Genomic DNA, 23042 nt, shown 5'->3' with positions numbered 1-23042 from the left:
TCAACATCAAATGTACCAGAACGTACCTGATATTTCAGTTACAGGAGTAACCCGTCCAAATCCATCAACTCTCATGCTGTGTCACAAAATTGGTTGGCAGAATGCACGTCATTTATATTAATTATAACACTATTACCAACAGGTGGCGTATGGAACATTTGTTACATTCCATTTGCACATGCTGTATTCAGTAGATTTTTTGATTAACTTATCTCCAAAAATACTTAAAATCTGTAGATGTCGAGGTTAAAATCTGTACTTTTCAAAATTATCCGTGGTTCCCGCCATTTCGGCGTTGTGCCGCGATCCGCTCAGTTGTCTGATGTCCATCGCCTCAAAGCACTCAGTCACCAACATTGAACACAATTTAGACATCCTGCATAGTGCTCATAAGGGACGGTTTCTTAAGATTTTGGAGGAAATTGAAATATACACCCACAAAAATAAAGATCCAGATTTAATCCTCAACGAGCAACACAAAAGTTTTGTCTCAAGTACAGATAGTGTTGAGGATCAATGGACAAAGTTCAAAACCGTCGTACAATATGCATTAGATCTGACTGAGGTTAACAGAATCATAGTAAATTTCACTGCCGCATTCGCAATCCGTACACTCACTCACTGGGAGAGGAAGTACATATTCACAGGAGAAGACAGCATTTCCACCCAAAAGTTTCGTTCTTACTGGGAATACATATCTTAACAGATCATAAAACACTTTCATTCTTACTAAATTTGTACCCAACGAACAGCAGGCCAACGCAATGGTTGTTAGCGCTTCAAGAGTGTGATTTTGAAATTCATTACATACCGGTACAACAAAAATAATTGATCAGATGCTCCTTAAAGATTATGAAAGAAATGCGTTTAAGTCGTGCATATGAGCAAAAGCAAGTGATCATTCTTCTTGTGAGGGATGTACAGGGCGAGGTTTTCACAGAAAAATTTCTCCGTAATATCAGATGGGAGCAGGTGGTGATCGAAATTCTTAAGACTACTAAAAAAATATCATCCTGATGCAGAGTGTACTTTAAAATGCCAACACCTTTCTCGTTGTACAAAAAACCCAATTTGTGGAGAATGATGGTAGAAGAGCAGGATCTTTCAAAAAGCGGCTGAACATCTGAATATTTTATGCCAATTGCGTTCACGATAAACCACCCCCCACTCCCAGTCCTGTAAGTGTGGGAGCGTAATTAACGAAAATAAAACCCAAAAACTTAAGGTCTCGTCTCCCCTCTTATTCTGAAACCTCGAAAAAATAATAGCGTTTATATCACATCACAGTGGTACCATCGCTGTGACCAAGCCATCGGCAGTACGCCCATTATTTACCGTATTTAACAATTTTCTTTTTATGTTAATTGAATCAAATTCGTGGATTAACATAAGAAAGGTACAACTTTGAACACGGCTGACGTTTGCAGCAATCTATACACAAATTTGAAAAATATGTAAAAATCAGCCAACCGGTTGCATAGGTTTTCTATATACCTTCACCAGGTTTCGTCACCGGTGTTACTTATGTTTTAATGCTTGACCTTTTGAAGAACATTAAAATATAAAACATAATGTATGACTTGAGCAAGTCAGCCCTGAAATCACTGTGCATCTTTGATATGTTCTTCATGTAATTACCTTACCTTGAGATGAAGTCACCCTTAGAAGTGAGGAAACCTGGTCAAGGTATATAGAAAACCTATGCAACCGGTTGGCTGATTCTTACATGTTTTTCAAATAAGAAAGGTAAATGGTTCAAATGGCTCTGAGCACTATGTGACTTCTGAGGTCCTCAGTCCCCTAGAACTTAGAACTACTTAAACCTAACTAACTTAAGGACATCACACATCCATGCCCGAGGCAGGACACGAACCTGCGACCGGAGGGGTCGCGCGGTTCCAGACTGTAGCGCCTAGAACCGCTCGGCCACCCCAGCCGGCCGAAAGGCAAACGAACTACATATTATAAAACAGTTTTGTAGCAACCCGTGTTCACTCAGGTAAGAGCAGCCCTTACTGGCTTGCCTTCTTATTTATTACTTTTCATGACGTCTCCTTTCCGGCTTAGAATTTTTTTAGAATGTGACTTGTAAGTACTGCATCTCTTTCCAGTCAGTACACACTTCAGTTTATTAATGTCTTATATACCTATTATGTTATAGAACAGTTTAATTCTGAAGACGACGCTCGTAGTAGCGTCGAAACCTGGTGAATTTTGACTTAATATTTGTGACTGAGGGGTTATTTGTTCTAATATAATTCTGACACGGTCACTGAACCTTAGCAGCGATGTTCAAAGTTTATTATAAAACCAGCAAGAGAAAAATAAATATGACCCATTGAGCAGCTATAACATTTTCAGTTCGTGCAGAATATAAAACATTTATGTTAGCGTCTTAACAATAGGTACCGAAAAAGAAATGGTGTTAAACTAGTACTATTTGAAGAGGTAGTATCGAAGGAAATTGAAGATCCGAATTGTGAAATAATTTGGGTGAAGGTCACGGTTAAAGCAGGCACAGACATGGTAATTGGATGTGTCTATAGGCCCCCTGGCTCAGCAGCTGTTGTGGCTGAGCACCTGAAGGATAATTTGGAAAATATTTGGAGTAGATTTCCCCACTATGTTATAGTTCTAGGTGGAGATTTTAATTTGCCGGATACAGACTGGGAGACAAACGTTCATAACGGGTGGCAGGAACAAAGAATCCATTGAATTTTTTTTAAGTGCTTTATCTGAAAACTACCTTGAGCAGTTAAACAGAGAACCGACTCGTGGCGATAACATTAGACCTTCTGGTGACAGACAGACCTGAACTATTTGAAACAGTTAACGCAGAACAGGGAATCAGCGATCATAAAGCGGTTAATGCATCGATGATTTCAGCCGTAAATAGAAATATTAAAAAGGGCAGGACGATTTTTCTGTTTAGCAAAAGTGACAAAAAGCAGATTACAGAGTTTCCAGAATGAGTTTGGAAGGTAGGAGACGAGATACTGGCAGAAGTAAAGCTGTGAGTACCGGGCGTGAGTCGTGCTTCGGTAGCTCAGATGGTAGAGCACTTGCCCGCGAAAGGCAAAGGTCCCGAGTTCGAGTCTCGGTCGGGCACACAGTTTTAATCTGCCAGGAAGTTTCAGATTACAGAGTACCTGACGGCTGAACATAAAAGTTTTGTCTCAAGTACAGATAGTGTTGATCAGTGGACAAAGTTCAAAACCATCGCACAATATACGTTAGACGAGTATGTGCCAAGCAAGATCGTGACAGATGGAAAAGAGCCACCGTGGTGCAACAACCGAGTTAGAAAACTGCTGCGGAAGCGAAGGGAACTTCACAGCAAACAAACATAGCCAAAGCCTTGCAGACAAACAAAAATTACGCGAAGCGAAATGTAATGTGAGGAGGGCTATGCGAGAGGCGTTCAATGAATTCGAAAGTAAAGTTCTATGTACTGACTTGGCAGAAAATCCTAAGAAATTTTGGTCAAAGTGGAAGGTGGATCAAAACAAAATGTCCAGACACTCTGTGACCAACATGGTACTGAAACAGAGGATGACAGACTAAAGGCCGAAATACTAAATGTCTTCTTCCAAAGCTGTTTCACAGAGGAAGACTGCACTGTAGCTGCTCCTCTAGATTGTCGCATAGATGACAAAATGGTAGATATCAAACTAGATGACAGAGGGATAGAGAAACAATCAAAATCGCTCAAAAGAGGAAAGGCCGCTGGACCTGATGGGATACCAGTTCGATTTTACACAGAGTACGCGAAGGGACTTGCCCCCCTTCTTGCCGCGGTGTACCGTAGGTCTCTAGAAGAGCGTAGCGTTCCAGAGGATTGGAGAAGGGCACAGGTCATCCCCGTTTTCAAGAAGGGACGTCGAACAGATGTGCAGAACTATAGACCTATATCTCCAACGTCGATCAGTTGTAGAATTTTGGAACACGTATTATGTTCGAGTATAATGACTTTCCTGGAGACTAGAAATCTACTCTGTAGGGATCAGCATGGGTTTCGAAAAAGACGGTCGTGTGAAACCCAGCTCGCGCTATTCGTCCACGAGACTCAGAGGGCCATGGACACGGGTTCACAGATAGATGCCGTGTTTCTTGACTTCCGCAAGGCGTTCGATACAGTTCCCCACAGTCGTTTAATGAACAAAGTAAGAGCATATGGACTATCAGACGAATTGTGTGATTGGATTGAAGAGTTCCTAGATAACAGAACGCAGCATGTCATTCTCAATGGTGAGAAGTCTTCCGAAGTAAGAGTGATTTCAGGTGTGCCGCAGGGGAGTGTCGTAGGACCGTTGCTATTCACAATATACATAAATGACCTTGTGAATGACATCGGAAGTTCACCGAGACTTTTTGCAGATGATGCTGTGGTGTATCGAGAGGTTGTAACAATGGAAAATTTTACTAAAATGCAGGAGGATCTGCAGCGAATTGACGCACGGTGCAGGGAATGGCAATTGAATCTCAATGTAGACAAGTGTGATGTGCTGCGAATACATAGAATGATAGATCCGTTATCATTTAGCTACAAAATAGCATGTCAGCAACTGGAAGCAGTTAATTCCATAAATTATCTGGGAGTATGCATTAGGAGTCATTTAAAATGCAATGATCATATAAAGTTGATCGTCGGTAAAGCAGATGCCAGACAGAGTCATTGGAAGAATCCTAAGGAAATGCAATCCGATAAGAAAGGAGGTAGGTTACAGTACGCTTGTTCGCCCACTGCTTCAATACTGCTCAGCAGTGTGGGATCCGTACCAGATAGGGTTGATATGAGAGATAGAGAGAGAAGATCCAACGGAGAGCAGCGCGCTTCGTTACAGGTTCTTTCAGTAATCGCGAAAGCGTTACGCAGATGGTAGATAAACTCCAATGGAAGACTCTGCAGGAGAGACGCTCAGTAGCTCGGTACGGGTTTTTGTTGAAGTTTCGAGAACATACCTTCACCGAAGAGTCAAGCAGTAGATTGCTCCCTCCTACGTATATCTCGCGAAGAGACCGTGAGGATAAAATCAGAGAGATTAGAGCACTCACAGAAGCATACCGAAAATCCTCCTTTCCACGAACAATACGAGACTGGAATAGAAGGGAGACCCTGTAGAGGTACTCAGGGTACCCTCCGCCACACCGTCAGGTGGCTTGCCGAGTGTAGATGTAGAGGTATACTGTACACATTTGGAATTTTGAAAACTTGTATTGTCTTTGGAATGGTTGTCAGGCATCTGGTAATAACTCTTGATGACGGGTTTCCTGTGACGTGAGGTAGTTGAGGAGGGAGCAGGCAGAGCACGTATCGCCGCCTTTTGGTCATTGTTCTCGGCTGGTTAAGGCTTCAGCATATTATAAGCCATCCGCGTGCTGAAGTGTTAGCGTGTGGTCAACTAGATTGGACGGAACCCAGGCCCCTTGTTCACTAGGCAGACACCCTAACCCCTACGACGCCCTGTCAGTGGTTTCGCAGAATCGCCCCGACTACCCTAGCACGCTTCCATCCTCCATCGTTCCACATCACACTTGGTATTCCCAAAAAGCTAAAAGCATTGCTGAGGCTCTCCAACTGTATAGGAATAGCACCTCGGCATCTAATGGAATTTAATTTGTTACCATCCCGGCACGGCAGGATATGCACACACCTCTAGTTTCATTTGACTACTTTATAATTTTGTTATAAAACTAGCAGCCAGAGGCTGAAGGAGTCATGGCCTGCGCGACCCACGGCTGCCGGCTCTTCTTCAGAGCCTATCGCCACAGCAGGTAAGCCCTCCTGCGCTCCAGTTAAAGGAGGGAAAAAACAAGGAATCCCAGTAGAATGCTACACCACGATGCCAGATCCCATCGTGCCATCAGACTCAGAACCCAATTTCGTTCGTGTTCTTCCATTCCAAACGGAGGAGGTAGAACAAAATATTGGTCATCAGTAGAGGGAACTATAAACAGTGGTAAACCGTGGTGGATGCCGTAACGAACACGACTCCCGAGATTAAGACGAGCCTCCTGTGAGCACGATCATTTTCGGAGGCAAAATATTCGTCATACAGTTTGAGAGATCAGGAAAGAACATGCAAGAACAAGACTTCAACTGGTTTCAGTTCAAACTCTTCCTTTATCGCCTGGTAGTAACATCCACCCTAGCACTTTGATAGGACCGTGACTACTCACTGCCTCGATTGTTTAAGTAGGGGGGTTTAGGTTTTGATGTTGCTAACGTCACGTAGCGCTCTGTATGAAAATCACTGGCTGTGCTGTGTGCAGTCTGTGGATGGTTGGCATTGTTGGAATATCCGCTATTGTAGTGTTAGGCAGTTGGAGGTGAGCCGCCAGCAGTGGTGGATGTGGGGAGAGAGATGGAGTTTTGAGAGCGGACGATCTGGACGTGTGTCCGCCAGAAACAGTAAATTTGTAAGACTGGATGTCATAAACTGATATATTTATTATGACTTTTGAACACTATTAAGGTAAGTACATTGATTGTTCTCTATCAAAATCTTTCATTTGCTGACTATGCCTATCAGTAGTTAGTGCCTTCAGTAGTTAGAATCTTATTTAGCTGACAGTATTGGCGCTCGCTGTATTGCAGTAGTTCGAGGAACGAAGATTTTGTGTGAGATTCATTTTGTAGGGATTTTTGTCAGTCAGATTGCATTGCGCTAAAAATAGTGTCAATTTAGTGTTGATCGGAATAAGTAAAGAGCGAAATGTCTGTACATTCAGTTCTGCTCAGCTGTTTGAAAATCAAATAACCTAAGATGTTTATCAGCACTGTCATTCATTAATTATTCAAAGGTGATGTTTCAGTTGCTCGAGGTTGATGCCCAGGTCCTTAAAAGAGGAATTGGCTACCAGCACCCAGCCTCTTCCTTACAGGTCTCATCTGTCAGGTGTTCCTTTCAGCCTACAGGTCACAGCCAATGTAAGCTGGTATCAAACAACACCACTCTCAGAAATTTCCAACAATCTGATTTTTTAAAAGTCTCTCCCATTTCCTCAGAAATTTTAGTTCCTGACAACCCACGCAGTCCTGCGGAACTGATCATACGGGGTGCTTCACGAAGACATCCAGACATTTTAATGTCTTGTTCTACAAGTAAGACTAAAGGAGGAAGTTTACATGAGCATAGGTTCGCTAATGTTTAGTTGCAGAGTTACAGCTAATAAAATATTTTACCTGAATTTTAGCAACTTAACAACTACCTTAACACTGTTTTGTTTTCAGGTCGAACGTGAGTTAACGTATGGCATGGTATTAACAAAAGCGGGTTATCTGACATTCACACACATTCAGTTAACGTTATTACCATCATTTTTCGAAAATTAAATTCTCTACAGCTTCTGTTTGTCTATAGTTTGAGAAAGAAATTGGGTCAAGTAGTTAATAAATTACAAGTTGTACGAAATTACTTCTTTGCCCCTCTGAATGTTTTGGAAAACTACTGCAGATACACGTCTGGGACATGATTTATTGGAGTCACCAGACCAATAACAAAATAAATCTTTCTTTGCTTTAACCTCGTATAGTTTTGAGATGGCTTCATATTAGCGAAGTTGTTAAATTTCAGGTAAAATCTTATTAGCCATAACTCCGTAACTAAACATTTGCAGACCTATGTTCATATGAACGTTTTTCTTTAGTTTTACTTGTAGACTGACATATTAAAATATTCGCAAAATTACGTGTAAGGCTAACGCACGTGATACCAGAAACCCATTGCGAGGCCGACATTTAAGCATTCCAAGGCCTTGTACAAGAACTGGACTAGCTGCCGAGGACACTCAAATATCTGAAATTCAGTTTTGTCTGTATGACAAAACACTTATGAAATTTATGTACCATCCGATTGCCACGGACCCCAAAGGCATTAAAAAATTGTGGGAGTTAAGTTTAGTATGAACAGCCATGACCAGGTGAGACCATTTGCATACAGTGGTGTAAAGATTGTGGAGGTTACATCTGTGAACCCAGGATATAATCCTACGACAGAGTGTCTGGCAACAGTGACAAGTGGCAATTGAAGCAACAGGGGATTTTCTCGAAAATGAGTTTGTGCCACCATTTTGTTCTCTGTGCTGCCATCTATCGATTACGCTCTTAAAACACGAACAAAACAGGTTTTTTCTGCCCTAGAATGTACCTCGAAAACCGTCTACAGATGCAAAACTGTCTTTCCATTTCTGGTTGCAAAGCAAAAGAGTGAATCCATTGTATGATGAAGTAGAACTTTATGTATCCTTAGCATGCGCCATTATTAAAAAGGTTTGAAAATACAAAACTCTTTGTATACATTATGTATTTTGTCCGAATAACAGTCTTCCCAGCTTATTACTTCATAAACTTTACGTTTGAGGCTATGGGTGGCAATTTGTCAAGTTGTCCTTACTGCAAACTAATGTGAAAAGACAGTTGCACGTCAACTGTTACCTAGCCATATTGGCGCGTCTTTCTCGGCTTGGCTTGTTCGGGAGTTATGGAGAACGTTTGTGGTATTGTTGCTGGATAAAATACGAAGAGTGCTTTATCATTTCCTCCATGATCATGGATGCTACTGATAGAAGCCATGTGCAATCAGTTACAAAAGAAAAAGGTCGTGAAAGTCTGCCATTCCTTCTGACTGGAAGAGGAACAAAGCGAAACATATAGTTAAGATTTAGTCCTCAACCCCAGTATTTTATGCTATTTCACTGCATGGAAATAACATAACGAACATTTCTGTAAACAGTAAGTTACACTGCGATGTTTTAGGTTTATGTTAATGTAAACTATAGTCATTTTATATGGCTGCAGACAGGAACGATTTTCGTGATTGAACAGTGCATCACTGATTATATAATCATTTGTTTAGGAAAACTTAGTACAGTATATGATTTTTTTGTGCATTATCCTAGCTTCTTATTAGTACTGTTCTTTGGTAGATATTCCGCAAGTGGATTTCCAGTTCGTACCCATTGCAAGCATGCAGCTTCATCAGTATACCAGTATGCAAGAGTATCAATGCAGAATATAAGGAGATCACACCGGGCCTTAAACAGGACACACACACACACACACACACACACACACACACACACACACACACACACACACACAGTCTAATCTCCGAGGAGGCGTCGCATTGAAGCAGCAGATTCCAGTAAAAACAAAATCTTCAATCAGATACTATTTGCCCATTCTGAAAGCAGTAACCTAACTCAGCAATTGCGCGTGCGCCAAAAGATATTTACTAGCGTTCTTGGCATATCAACAGCGAGAATACAAAGAGTCTGTACACGGTACTTACAGACAGAAGCTCCAATTGAAAGACGAGGTGGAGACCGAATGGCGAATATTTATCAAGGAAAACGGGGTGTGGTTAAGAAGTTTGAGAAGCTGAAACCAGTGCAATCACACGCTACTGCTGTGGAAAAAACGTTAGTAGACTATGTCCAGTGAATTATCGATCGCAAAGCTTTGGAAAATGTTTAATGCGGATCCAGAGAAAACTGTGGATAAAGTTACATACGAGTTTTTCAGATTTATTTTTATATCTGATAATATCAGTTTCGCTTCCCCGGAAACCGACTGTTGCTCAGTGTGCATCAGTTTAGAACAAATACAGCAATTAACCTGAACAACTGGACATGAGGTGAAGAAACAAGAGTTAACAACTTGCTTTATACAAAGCTAAGGCAAATGCTTTTTATGATATACTGGAAGTTGAGGACAATGGTGAAATAACCCTGACATTTGACTGCTAGAAAACTCTTCCACTGCCTAAACTGCAAGATCAAAGTGCTTATTATACGCGTTAAATATACGAGTATAATTTTACAATCTGTCAAGGACCATCTGGTTCATTGCAAAACAAGAACACATTTATATACACATGGAAAGAAACAGACTTTGCAAAGGGATCCAATGAAATTGTGTCTTGTGTACATCACAGGTTAACATCTACAGACGTAACTACCATCCGACTGATGTCAGTTGTGGAGGGCAAAACAAAAACCAAACGATGTTGGGTATGCTGTGCTATTGGCTAACACGAGAAGCTCCTGTCTACGTGAAACGAGTGAAGATATTTTATCGAATGGTTGAACATTCGTTTCTACCATCCGACAATTTTTGGCCAAACAAAAGTTCACCGAGTGAATACAATGAAGTGTTTGAGGATCACTGAATAGTTTTGCAATTAGGAATAGATATCTGTGTTGGAAGGCTGCAGTTGCTGGTGTCTTTAAGCCACCTCGTCAGTGGCACTTCAGATTTGCCCCTGTAAAAGGGGTTCTGTTCACCAGAAGTAAACAAAGAGAAGCACCAGCAAGAGGGGAAGTGGCTCATAGAATGGAAACTGGTGAAGGAAGAGGGATATGCAGACGAGACAGTCATCTCGTCCATGGAGCCAAACGTTATCGGAAGAGCCTTAAAGGAAGCTGAAGCGAGGGATTTCAATTTCCTGCTCAAAAAGCATTTCGGGCACACTTGGTAAAAAAGGAAAATCTCGCTTTCTACAAGAATGTAATCCACTGTCAGACAGCTGGGAACAATGCAGATGAAGATTCATCCAGAGGAATGAGTTGACAGTGTAATTTAGAGGGGACGGGCGGGACTTTAAAGCTTGTGACGTATTAACTACTTTCAAACTATTGTTTAGTGTCATACCTTGTAATCAAAACCTTGAGGTTCGCCGATGACGTAATTCTGTCAGACAGCAAAGGGCTTGGAACAGCAGTTGAACGGAATGGATAGCGTCTTGAAATGAGCATATAAGATGATCAACAAAAGGAAAACGAGGATAATGGAATGTAGTCGAATTAAGTCGGGTGATGCTGAGGGAATTAGATTAGGGAATGAGACAAAGTAGTTAAGGAGTTTTGCTATTTGGGGAGCAAAATAACTGATGATGGTCGAAGTAGAGACGATATAAAATGTAGACTGGCAATGACAAGGAAAGCGTTTCTGAAGAGAAATTTGTTAACATCGAGTATAGATTTAAGTGTCAGGAAGTCATTTCTGAAAGTATTTGTATGGAGTGTAGCCATGTGTAGAAGTGAAACATGGACGATACATAGTTTAGACAGGAAGAGAATAGAAGCTTTCGAAATGTGGTGCTACAGAAGAATGCTGAAGATTATATGCGTAGATCATATAACTAATGAGGAGGTACTGAATAGGATTGGGGAGAAGAGGAGTTTGTGGCACAACTTTACTAGAAGAAGGGACCGGTTGGTAGGACATGTTCTGAGGCATCAATGGATCACCAATTTAGTGTTGGAGGGCAGCGTGGAGGGTAAAAATCATAGAGGGAGACCAAGAGATGAATACACTAAGCAGATTCAGAAGGATGTAGGCTGTAGTGGGTACTGGGAGATGAGGCTTTCACAGGATAGAGTAGCGTGGAGAGCTGCATCAAACCAGTCTCAGGACTGAAGACCACAACAACTTTGTAATCACATTCAGTTTTAGTCATTAAATCTTTCGTAACACTATTAAGGTGTGTGTGTTTTTATGTAACGATAATATATGCTCATCGATCTCTACAGAGGCGTAACTCCGTAGATCCCCGGGAACAGAGGCAAAACTCCGTGAAATCAAATTATTTTAGGTAATTACTGGCAAAATAAAAGCCAAATTTTTCAGGGATTGTCAGAAATAAACTCCTTTGGTAAGCATAAATCTACGATGAAAAAGAATTTCGAATATCTTTCATATGAAGTAAGAAGTTTTTTGCGTTTCCTGAAAAAAATGTTCTAGTGCACTCACTGCATTTTGCTTCTGGACACCTCAGATACGCAGGGATTGTTAGAAGTAGAAGACAGACATCAGGCCTGATTTTCGTTGAAGTCTCTCTCTCTTTCATTCTTGATATTTAATATCCCATTTCGCTCTTTAAGTGATATCGCATTCAGTAGCTGCGAGGAGGGTATCTCGCCAAACCTGTCACAACCAATAACGAAAGATGTGGGGAGGAGGAAAGTTTGAATGCGAATTACTTTGGTGATGATGCTGTGGTCTACGGTAAAGTATCACACGAAAGTTGTGAACAAATCAATGAGGATTTGCAGAAAATAAATGCATAGTGTAATGACTGGCAGTTATCTCTCAATATTAGTGTAACCCACTGCGTATAACAAGGCGAAAATCCCCATTAATGTACGAGTACAAAATAAATGCCCAGTCCTTGGAAGCAGTAACATCCGTCAAGTATCTGGGTGTGACTATTCGAAATGATCTCAAATGGAATGATCAGATTACACAAGTAGCGGGCAAGGCGAACTCTAGATTGCAGTTTATTGGTAGAATCCTGAAGCGATGCAGTCCTTCAACAAAGGAAATTGCTTACAATACGTTAGTTTGTCCAGTCAGTATTTTTCGTCTGTATGGGAGCCTTACCAGTTGGGTCTCATTCAAGAGAATGAAGAGATCCAAAGAAGAGCGGCAAGATTCGTGACCGGTACATTTTGTCATCGCGTGAGTGTTACAAATATCAAACGAAGTTTGAAGTGGGACACAGTTGCAGATAGACGACGCACTAAACGGAAGAGGCTGCTCACTAAATTCCGGAATCCGATCTTCGCCGAGGATGTAGATCATATACTATTACCACCAACTTTCCACTTTCGCAATGATGACCATTCAAATGGTCAGTCGTTTTTCCCTCGTGCGATCCGCGAGTGGAACAGAAGGGGTGGGGGGGGGGGGGGGGGGAGAATACGACTTAGGCGCGAACTGCGCCTCAGCCACACACCGTTTGGTGGCTATTTGAGTATCTATGTAGATCTACATGTGGCAATGACCTATGTTAGCAGCAACTTCCCATGGTTGCACTTCTTACATACAAAGTAACGTAAGCTTTTCTTATTGATATAGTTATTAGACTCAACTACCGAAGACTAATTTGAAAAGTATTTTACTCTGACAAAAGATTTACGCTCTTCGCTTATTAGCTTTAGTAATAGTTACTTTCTAAGAACCTTCAACATCGCAGCGCGTCAGCAATCGTTGGTTAATATATTCAAAACTAAAAACCCGCCTAGACTGCGAAAAAGCGCCTAGTGGTAAGTGTTACCCCTGGTTTCGGCGTAGATAATTACACCTTCAGAACAATAAAACCCATAAGTGCCTAAAAAGACCTTTGTCAATTATTAAAAGAACACCATAGCTACATATTTATAAATCAAAGAGAAATGGAAACACAAACAGTACATACGTACGAAGTCAAAACCACTACTTAATGGCGTACGCTCCAGCCCAGACCGGCCCATGTTCGATAAACTGCAGCCAAGCCGCAAACTGTCGCTCACTTGCAAGCCTGACCCGCTACCAGCAGGTGGCCAGCAGTACGTGGCAGAACTAAAATAACGACCGCTTGTTCACGGCGTTTCAGGCTAGTATCTGTGAGCAAACTGGGGACAGAAAAATTTTAGTATTATCGCTAAAATCAAATTGTTGTTTCTCGCTGTCATTGGCTACATGAAATTATCCTCTCATTGACTACACGAGCTGCCCTGTTACCAATCAATGAGCAGTCCTGGTTGGCACTTTGTTTCAGATTATAGGCGACACAAGCAGATTCCAAACGAAGAAAGAATGACAGAAAAATTAGACAAAACAAAGTCAATACGACAGTGACAATGACAAAATAATTAACTTAATAGAACAAATAAAGTCTCGATCAGACTTAGAAATAAAATTTTGCTGTATTTTGCGGGGTTCGAACCTATGGACTTTCACATCTCAGTTTTTACGCTAACCTCTGTGCTACACTACTACATGGTGTCTGGTTATATCTGACTGGCGACCCAGTCAATGATTAATGTATGGTAGCCTTTAAAAACCGAACTTCGCATAATGCGGCAAGCTTATCTAAAGTAAACCAGCCTCTGTAATTGTAACTTTTATACATCGCCAAATGACATCTTGTGTAGAAGACTCCAATGGCGTGGTTAGTGCTGTGTATGAAACTTGTGTATTTCATTAGCATCGTACGTGTGCGGGAGCCCCCCCTCCCGCACACGTACGATAGTTGGTTGGTGTTATCTCATGTGATGGAATACAAAATAATAGGCCAAATCCAGGATTGAGATCTACACACATCAAGAAAAAAGCCGGACAAAGATTACTGGAAATGAACTGACAAAGTACTATTGTAGTTCGGCAACAGTGAACACTCCAGGCATAATGTTGAGCACTCCAATTGAAGAAAACCAGTTCGAATGTGTTTGTTGGTTGGTTTAAAGGTGGGAGAAGGGACCAAACTACATGGTCATCGGTCCCTTGTTCCTAATAAAACAATGGCACAAGTGTGAGAATAAAATAGACGAGACATAACACAAAACGGAAAGGAAAAGCCACAAAAAACGAAGGGAAGGCAACACTAAAAGGAACAAAGGAAGACAAGAAAAGACGCTAGAAACAGAAGAGAGTAAAACGTGAAAGCAGATTACAGTGGATGGCCAACCACGAGAATAAAAAGGGAAAGCCAGCCACTCTGCAGCACATTAAAACCTCCACCCTAAAAGCACTAGGGTGTAGGACACTGAGGGACGAAGAACAAGCGCTAAAACCTACATAGAAGTATAAAACCCACTCTCGGGGATAAAACGTAAAACTGAAGCTGCTGTGGAGGTATTGTCGCCCAACATCGAAGGCAGGGTGCTGGTAAAGTTAAAAGTCTGCCGCAGAGCGGCTAGAAGTGCGCAGTCCAGCAAGAGGTGGACGACCGTCATTTGGGAGCCACAGCGACACTGAGGTGGGTCCTCGCGACGGAGTAGGTGACCGTGCGTTAGCCACGTATGGACAATGCGGAGCCGGCAGAGGACAACTGATTCCCTGCGAGAGGCTTGCATGGAAGACTTCCACATACTCAGTCTCCTTAATGACACGCAGGTCGTCGTGCATGCTGTTACGCCATTCCGTCTCCCAAAGCCGGAAAACCCTGCGATGTAAGACAGAACGCAGGTCAACTTCAGAGATGCCTATCTCTAGAAGCGGCTTCCGCGTCTCCTATTTGGCCAGGATTCTGACGTGTCCTGGGGTCCACACAAACACCACGGAGGAGCGGGACTGTTCCATGGCATAGACAGACTCCTGAATGTACGCTACCAGAGGGTGGCGAGGGTAGCACTGGTCGATAGCTTGTAGGCTGCTCAGTGAGTCAGTACACAGGAGAAATGACTCGCCAGGACACGAGCGGATGTGCTAAAGAGCACGAGATATGGCCGCCAGCTCTGCAGTGAAAACACTCCAGCCAACTGGCAAGGAGTGCTGCTCAACATGTCCTCCATGACCATATGCGAAGCCTACGTGACCATCAGCCATTCAGCCGTCGGTGTTAACCACCTCAGAGCCCTAGAACACGTCAAGAAGAGAGGAAATGACAGCAGAGAGCGGCAGGGTTAACGGAGTCCTTAGGGCCCTGCAAAAGGTCCAGACTAAGCTGCGGCCGAGGCGTACACCATGGAGGCTTACGTGAACAGACTGCAAGTAGAGGTGGTAAAGGGAAGGGACTCCATTTCGGTGAGAAGGTACCGCACACGAACTGTAATCGTTAGCCCCGATCTGGGCCGCCGATGCGGGAGATGGACTGCCGCGGGCGGAAAAAGGAGACAGTAATTCGGATGCTCAGGGGAACTATGAATGTGTGCTGCGTAGCTGGCGAGCAGCTGCGCACGTCTGATCTGCAGTGGAGGGACACCAGCTTCCACCAGTACGCTGGTCACCGGACTCGTCCTAAAATCTCCTGTCGCTAATCTAACACCACAGTGGTGCACAGGGTTGAGTAAATGCAATGCTGAAGGTGCTGCCGAACCATAAACCACACTCCGGTAGTCAATTTGGCATTGCACAAGGGCTCTGTAGAGCTGCAGCAGTGTAGAGGAATCTGCACCCCAAGTAGTCTTGCTCAGGTAACACAGGGCTTTGAGGTGCTGCCAGCACTTCTGCTTAAGCTGACGAAGATGATGGAGCCGAGTCAATCCAGCGTTGAAAACCAGTCCTAGGAATTGATATGTCTCCACTACAGTGACTGGATCATCATTAAGGTAAACAGCGGGTTCTGGATAAATGGTACGATGCCGACAGGAGTGCACGACAAACTACTCTCCAGCTGAAAACTGGAAGCCGTCGACTACAGGCCAGCCTTGTGGATGGCTCCCTGGAAGCGCCGCTCAGCAGCAGTACGAGATGCTGAAGTCGTCTGCATACAGACAAGGCGAGACGGAGGGCCCAACACCTGCTACTGGACTTAATGGCCACTAAAAATAGAGAGACTCAATACGGAGCCCTGCGGGACTCCATTCTCTTGGATATGGGTGGAAATATGGGAGGCACCAACTTGGACATGGAAAGTATGGAGCGACAGGAAGTTTTGGATAAAAATCGGGAGTGATCCCAGGAAACCCCACTCATACAATGCGGCAACGATATGATGTCTCCAAGTCGCGTCGTATGCTTTACAGAAGTCAAAAAATATGGCAATCAGGTGCTGTCATCTGGAAAACGCAGTTCGGATGGCAGACTCGAATGGACAAGATTATCAATGGTAGAGCAACCCTGGCAGAAACCACCCTGACATGGAGCCAGAAGGCCACGTGACTCCAGGACCCGACCCAACTGCCGACATACCATACGTTCCAGCAGCTTACAAAGAACGTTGGTGAGGCAGATGGGCTGATAGCTATCCACATCACGCGTGTTTTTGCTGGGTTTCAGCACCAGAATTATGGTGCTCTCCCGCCATTGCGATGGAAAGATGCCATCGCACCAGATCCAGTTGATGACAAGAAGATGTCACTTGTATTCAGATGAGAGATGTTTGATCATCTGGCTGTGGATGCGATCAGGCCCAGGAGCTGTGTCAGGGTAATGTGCAAGGGCACTGAGGAGCTCCCACTCTGTAAATGGGGCGTTATAGGATTTACTGCAGCGTGTAGTGAATGAGAGGACGTTCCCTTCCAGCCACTGTTTGAATGCAAAAGGCTCTCCAATGCAGAGGCTTAAGAAAAGTACTCTGCAATCTAGTTTGTGTCGGTACATAACTCTCCATTTATGCTAACACCAGCGACAGCTGTTGGGGCCTGGTACCTGGAAAGACGTTTGATCTTTGCCCAGAGTTGGGAGGGTGACGTATGGCACCCAATGGGCGAGACGTATCTCTTTCAGCACTCCTGATCCATCATTTGATATGTTGGCGAACATGGGCACGGAGCCGTTTAAAGGCTATGAGGTGCTCCAGGGAAGATTGCCACTTATGCCGCTGTAGAGCTCGCCAACATTCCTCAATTGCTTCAGCGACTTCCGGCGACAGCAGAGGTGAAAGTTCCCCAGTCCGCCTTGTTCAAAGCCCATCTGGGCAGGCGTCCATTACCTGACGCTGGGGCAGTGACAGGAAGATGGGGACGTGGTCACTACCACACAGGTCGTCATGTGCTTTCCAGTCGATAGATGGGAGAAGTCCTGGGTTGCAAATTGATAAATTAATGGCCGAGTAACTACCATGAGCCACACTGAAATATGTGGTGGCCCCAGTATTTAAGAGGCAGAGGTCGAATTGCGTCAGTAAAATTTCGACATCTCTGCCTCCGCCAATAAGCATGGTACTACCACACAAGGAGTTATGGGAATTAAAATCTTTCAAAAGTAGAAAAGGAGTTAAGCAATCGGTCCAGTTAATACATTTAGGTGTACTGCACCATCTGGAGGACGATATTCATCGCAGACAGTTTATTTCCTGCATCATCATTCTGACAGCCACAGCTTCAAGAGGGGTTTGAAGGGGCACATGTTCAGTACAGACAGAGTTTAGGACATAAAAGCGAACTCCACCAGACATCATTATAGTCACTATGGTTCCTGTAATATCCGTTATAGCTGCGGAGGGAGGGGGTCGGCATTGCTGGCAACCAGGTTTCCTGGAGGGCAATGCAGATAGCAGGTGTAAAGCTTAAAAGTTGCCGTAGCTCAGCTAGGTGGTGTGTCACGGTCTGGCGAGACCTAGGTCCTCAGTGGACGCCAAAATCTCCACTCCATCCTCAGCTGCAGAGCTTGTAGGTAGCAGTGGTCCTTGGTCTTTGGGGTTTTCTTTTTGGATTTCTCTTGCTGCTTTATGGGTTTCCCTGACGGAGGACTTCACTGGCTCAGTTTCTGGGACTGAGGATGAGTGTGGAGCCCAACGACCAGCTGCTTTTGGGCTCTTCAGCCACAGGCGCATGTCGTCTTTCCCACTAGAAGATACCTGGGAAGGGAGTGACCCAAGGGACCCCTTCCTAGCGAGAGAAGCTGAAGATTTGCACTTCTCCAGCTTAAAAGTGGGGATGGACGTCCCTGATGGTTGTGGGCGTTGCTCCCAAAGTAGGTGGTGCAGGAGCAACATGGAGGGAAATTTCTCCCACAATCAAGGGGGCAAGTGTAGTCTTCTGGCTCTGAGAAGTGACCTGGGTTGGTGGAGCTGATGGTGTCAGAACTGTTGTAGTGGCAGCGTAGGACCATGTCATATGCACAGGATGCAGGTGTTCAAATTTTCTCTTAGCCTCAGTGTAGGTCAGTCTGTCCAGGGTCTTTTACTCCACGATTTTCCTTTCTTTTTGGAGAATCCTGCAGTCAGGCAAGCAAGGCGAATGGTGCTCTCCACAGTTGACAGAAGGGGGCACATGGAGTTTTGGGATATGACGGGCATCTGCAATCTCGGCATGTGACGCTGGAGGTACAGCGGGAAGACATATGGCCGAATTTCCAGTACTTAAAACACCACTTCGGCAGAGGGATATAGGGCTTTACATCACACTGGTAGACCATCACTTTGATCTTCTCAGGGAATGTATCACCCCCAAAGGCCAAGATGAAGGCACCAGTGGCAACCTGATCATACTTTGGACCCGGTGGACACGCCAGACGAAATTTACACCTCGCCACTAAATTGGCGCACAGCTCACGTCTGACTGCAGAAGGTCTCCGTGATACATGATACCCTGGACCATATTTAAGCTGTTATGGGGCGTGATGGTTACAGAAACCTCACCCAACTTGTCACAAGCGAGCAACCTCTGTGACTGGGCAGAGGGTGCTGTTTGATAGAGACTGACCTACATCATTTTGGCCAAGTCCACCACCTCCCCGAACTAGTCCTCTAAATGCTCAACAAAAAACTGAGGCTTCGTCATGAAATATTCCCCATCAGCTCTCAAACATACAAGGTACTGGGGCCAATACGATCCGCTGCCAGCCTGACACTCCTCCCATGGTGAGGCCAGGGAGGGGAACGATTTGGGGTCTTACTTCTGTGCACTGAATTGAGCTCGTGATTGCTTAGAGACTGTTGGTGTTTCACCAACAGCAAAAGATGACAGACTACACTTCACTGCATGTCATCCGCCCTGATGCCACCAACCAGGGACCCTCCCCATTGGCGCCACCCAGCCACAGTTAAGGCCACCTGGCAGAATGGCCATTGCCACGAGTCCCAATGCCCCATGGAGATGGGCATCTACCCTTTGGCATACGTGAGCCGCTAACGGCGCAGTCATCAGCAGAGCAATCCCTGTGTGGTCAAGGGGCTACAACCAACAGGGTACATGGCGGCCCTACCGCAATGGACTAGCTACCGTGCTGGGTATCAGCTGCAAAGAAGTCACTGGTCATTGTCGACGCAGAAATCAACACTGCATAGTGCATGGAGGAAAAAGCATCCAGGAAGGTGTCCTCACCCAAGAGAGACTGGACAGGACTGCAATGAGACAGTGAGCAAGTGGGTTAAAGGTATCAATGCACAATGGACACGATGCACTTTGTAAGGCGCCTTTCCCCAATTGGCTCGCTCTTCGGGAAAATTTTGAAGAATGGAGGTCAAATCCCTAGAGGGGACCATCACAAAGGCCGAAATGTGTGATACTCCATTTAGTCGCCTCGTACGACAGGCAGGAGTACCTCGGGCCTAGTCTAACCCCCAGACCCGCAGGGGGCGGTTCTGATGTGTGAAGTGTCAACTATTTAGTAATTTTTATCAGTATAGTTCACAACTTTCTCACTGCATCTACAGCACAAAATGGGCCAAGATCCTTTGACCAAAGTGCAGGTGAAGTCGAAATTTCTAATTTTGACCATAATCTGCTGTGGTCTTCAAAACTCAGGACGATATGGGTAATGCTGATGGTTCTTCAGATGCAGACAGTCCATAATTGAGGCTACATTGCAAAATATCAACCTTAAGAGGGCGACAGAAAGAAGTGTAACTAGTAAAATTCGACAGGCCTGAGAAACAGAACGACCGCTCTTTGCAGTTTTCTTTCATTAAAACGTACGAATAGGTTAACCAGTGTGAAAGATAAAACCACATGCCATAATGTAAAACATCATGACAGAACATTTTCTACATTTATGTCCGGTCCATTAAGCAGAAGCAGAGGATAACATGAAAGTCAGAAGACGGTGGCCATGCATTAACTTTACAAGGCCTCTCCCCAAAATCACACATTTGGAAAAGGATTTTCTTACTTTCACAACTACGACCCACAAAAATAAATGTACATCTTGCAGGTATGAAATTCTTTCATGCATCTGAAACGTTGCCCTTCATGGCAGTCGATCCACATTCCGATGTTCAGGTTGTTACAATTCATGGGTTATATAATCGTTTATTGGTATAACTATACAATTGTGAGTAGTTGTTTGCTTCAGAGTATCATCAAAGCTGTCAATCTGCAGCGTGTGTTGTAGCTGTGACGTATGATACAGGTTAAATAGAACATTTTCCGAATCCAGCAAGTAACAGCGAGAGCATATGGGTTTCCTTCAACACTTATCTGTTGAAATCTTATCAGAGCGAGTACACAGAGGCATTTTGCTATGTACTAGTTTGAAAATTAGAACATTCCTCCATCGTGCAGTTTGGTAACACCAAAATAGTGACATCACAGCAACACACCAGATTACTAAAATGCACTTTACTGTAAGTGGATGAGCAATGCAGAATGGACGGCATCATGCATATTTTCATGACTAAAAGTTGAGTGCTTGTATGTTCCACACAAGGACACTATTGAAGTTATTCAATACATCAAAGGTGTAACTCCAGACCTCCAGATGATAAATGCTCACCTTTGTGTAGTGGATTTTGAATCAAAAATACAATACAGGAGAATACTATAAAAGATCCTTGGGAATTTTCAACTGATCTTGTTGGCGATTGACTTGCCTTCCCAAAAAGATTTCATTACAACAAAATCTTTTGTTTCCGAAATCCAAAAGTAGTTCGAATGTCAATTATGGATTGACTTCCAGGCTAAATCCAGATTACGTGTGATCAAAATGAGAAATTTAATACTAGCAAAATTAGAAATTTTTCATCATAACTATGCCGTTTGGAGTAAGGATCTTAGTCTCTAGTATAATGAGGTACACCCTGTTCCTACTCTACACCTCAGCATTAGCAACACGTATCCTGTCCTTTGATTATTCTGTATATCAACTGATCAGCTGGCGCACACACATGCTGTCGACGGGAAGTACCTTTCAGGCTAGTCAATTTGGTCAATGCTGTTTATGAGATACCTGCAATTAATACTGCTGCAAACATCTTGCCATGAAAATATGATATGGAAATACTGACATTTAATTTCTGTCCAGAGCGTACAGATCTGCACAGCGCAATGTGGCCTATCTGTTCCATATACTGCAGTCACAGTTCAACCAAGGTACTGCCACACAACATGTCGTGGCAAGTTACAGAGCCGGTTGGTTACATACACACATTTGGATACAGAAAGATTTTCACTCTGCAGCGTAGTGTGCGCTGATATGAAACTTCCTGGCAGATTAAAACTGTGTGCCGGACCGAGACTAACTCGGCACCTTTGCCTTTCACAGTCAAGTGCTTTACCATCTGAGCTACCCAAGCACGACTCACGCCCCGTCCTCACAGCTTTACTTCTGCCAGTACCTCGTCTCCTACTTTCCAAACTTTATAGAAGCCCTCCTGCGAACCTTTGGAAGGTAGGGGACGAGGTACTGGCAGAAGTAAAGCTGTGAAGACGGGGCGTGAGTCGTGCTTGGGTAGCTCAGTTGGTAGAGCATTTTCCCACGAAAGGTAAAGGTCCCGAGTTCGAGTCTCGGCCCGGCACACAGGTTTAATCTGCCAGGAAGTTTCACACATTTGGATAGTTTGCATACCAATTTGATTTTACGAGTTGACCGACTCACCTCGATTCCAATGTTGGTTTAGGTCAGACAACCACCTCGCTTCGACAGACCTCCATACACACTGCGTCTGAATGTCACATTGGCCCCATTACCAGAGAGGAGATGGTCCACTTCCCAGTACAAAGAGTGGGAATCTGGCAGTCTCAGTGCTGCTGTGGAGACCCAAACAATGCCAACTGCTCGGGATGGGTACTCTTGTTTTTGAAGTACATGCATCATCTCCATTACGAAACCTGAATCAACATGAGCAGCTGCCTCTCTGGTACTGCGAACAGCTGACAGCAAGGGGAAACTACAGCTGTAATTTTTCATGAGGGCATGAAACTTTACTGTATGGTTAAATGATGGCGTCCTCTTGGGTAAAATATTCCGGAGGTAAAATAGTCCCCCATTCGGATCTCCGGGCGGGGACTACTCAGAAGGACGTCATAATCAGGAGAAAGAAAACTGGCGTTCTACGGGTCGGAGCGTGGAATGTCAGATCCCTTAATCGGGCAGGTAGGTTAGAAAATTAAAAAAGGGAATGGATAAGTTAGATATAGTGGGAATTAGTGAAGTTCGGTGGCAGGAGGAACAAGACTTCTGGTCAGGTGAATACAGGGTTATAAAAACAAAATCAAATAGGGGCAATGCGGGAGTAGGTTTAATAATGAATAAAAAATAGGAGCATGGGTCAGCTACTACAAACATAGTGAACACATTGTAGCCAAGAGAGATGCGAAGCCTACACCTACCACAGTAGTACAAGTTTATATGCCAACTGGTTACGCAGATGAAGAAATTGAAGAAATGTACGATGAGAAAAGAAATTATTGAGATAGTGAAGGAAGACGAAAATTTAATAGCCATAGGGGAC

The 23042-nt window shown here is 43.9% G+C and overlaps 1 non-coding gene across 1 annotated transcript; it reads left to right on the top strand.

Moving 5' to 3' along the window:
* The first annotated feature begins 22032 nt into the window (after positions 1-22032).
* On the top strand, positions 22033-22107 carry Trnar-acg (transfer RNA arginine (anticodon ACG)). The gene has a single exon. It is a non-coding gene; the product is annotated as a tRNA-Arg (tRNA).
* Positions 22108-23042: the final 935 nt, after the last annotated feature.

This window comes from Schistocerca serialis, chromosome 12 (genome assembly GCF_023864345.2).
Source record: "Schistocerca serialis cubense isolate TAMUIC-IGC-003099 chromosome 12, iqSchSeri2.2, whole genome shotgun sequence".
NCBI lineage: Eukaryota > Metazoa > Arthropoda > Insecta > Orthoptera > Acrididae > Schistocerca > Schistocerca serialis.
The sequence above is the reverse complement of the archived record's forward strand: the minus strand, read 5'-3'. Positions and strand labels throughout refer to the sequence as shown.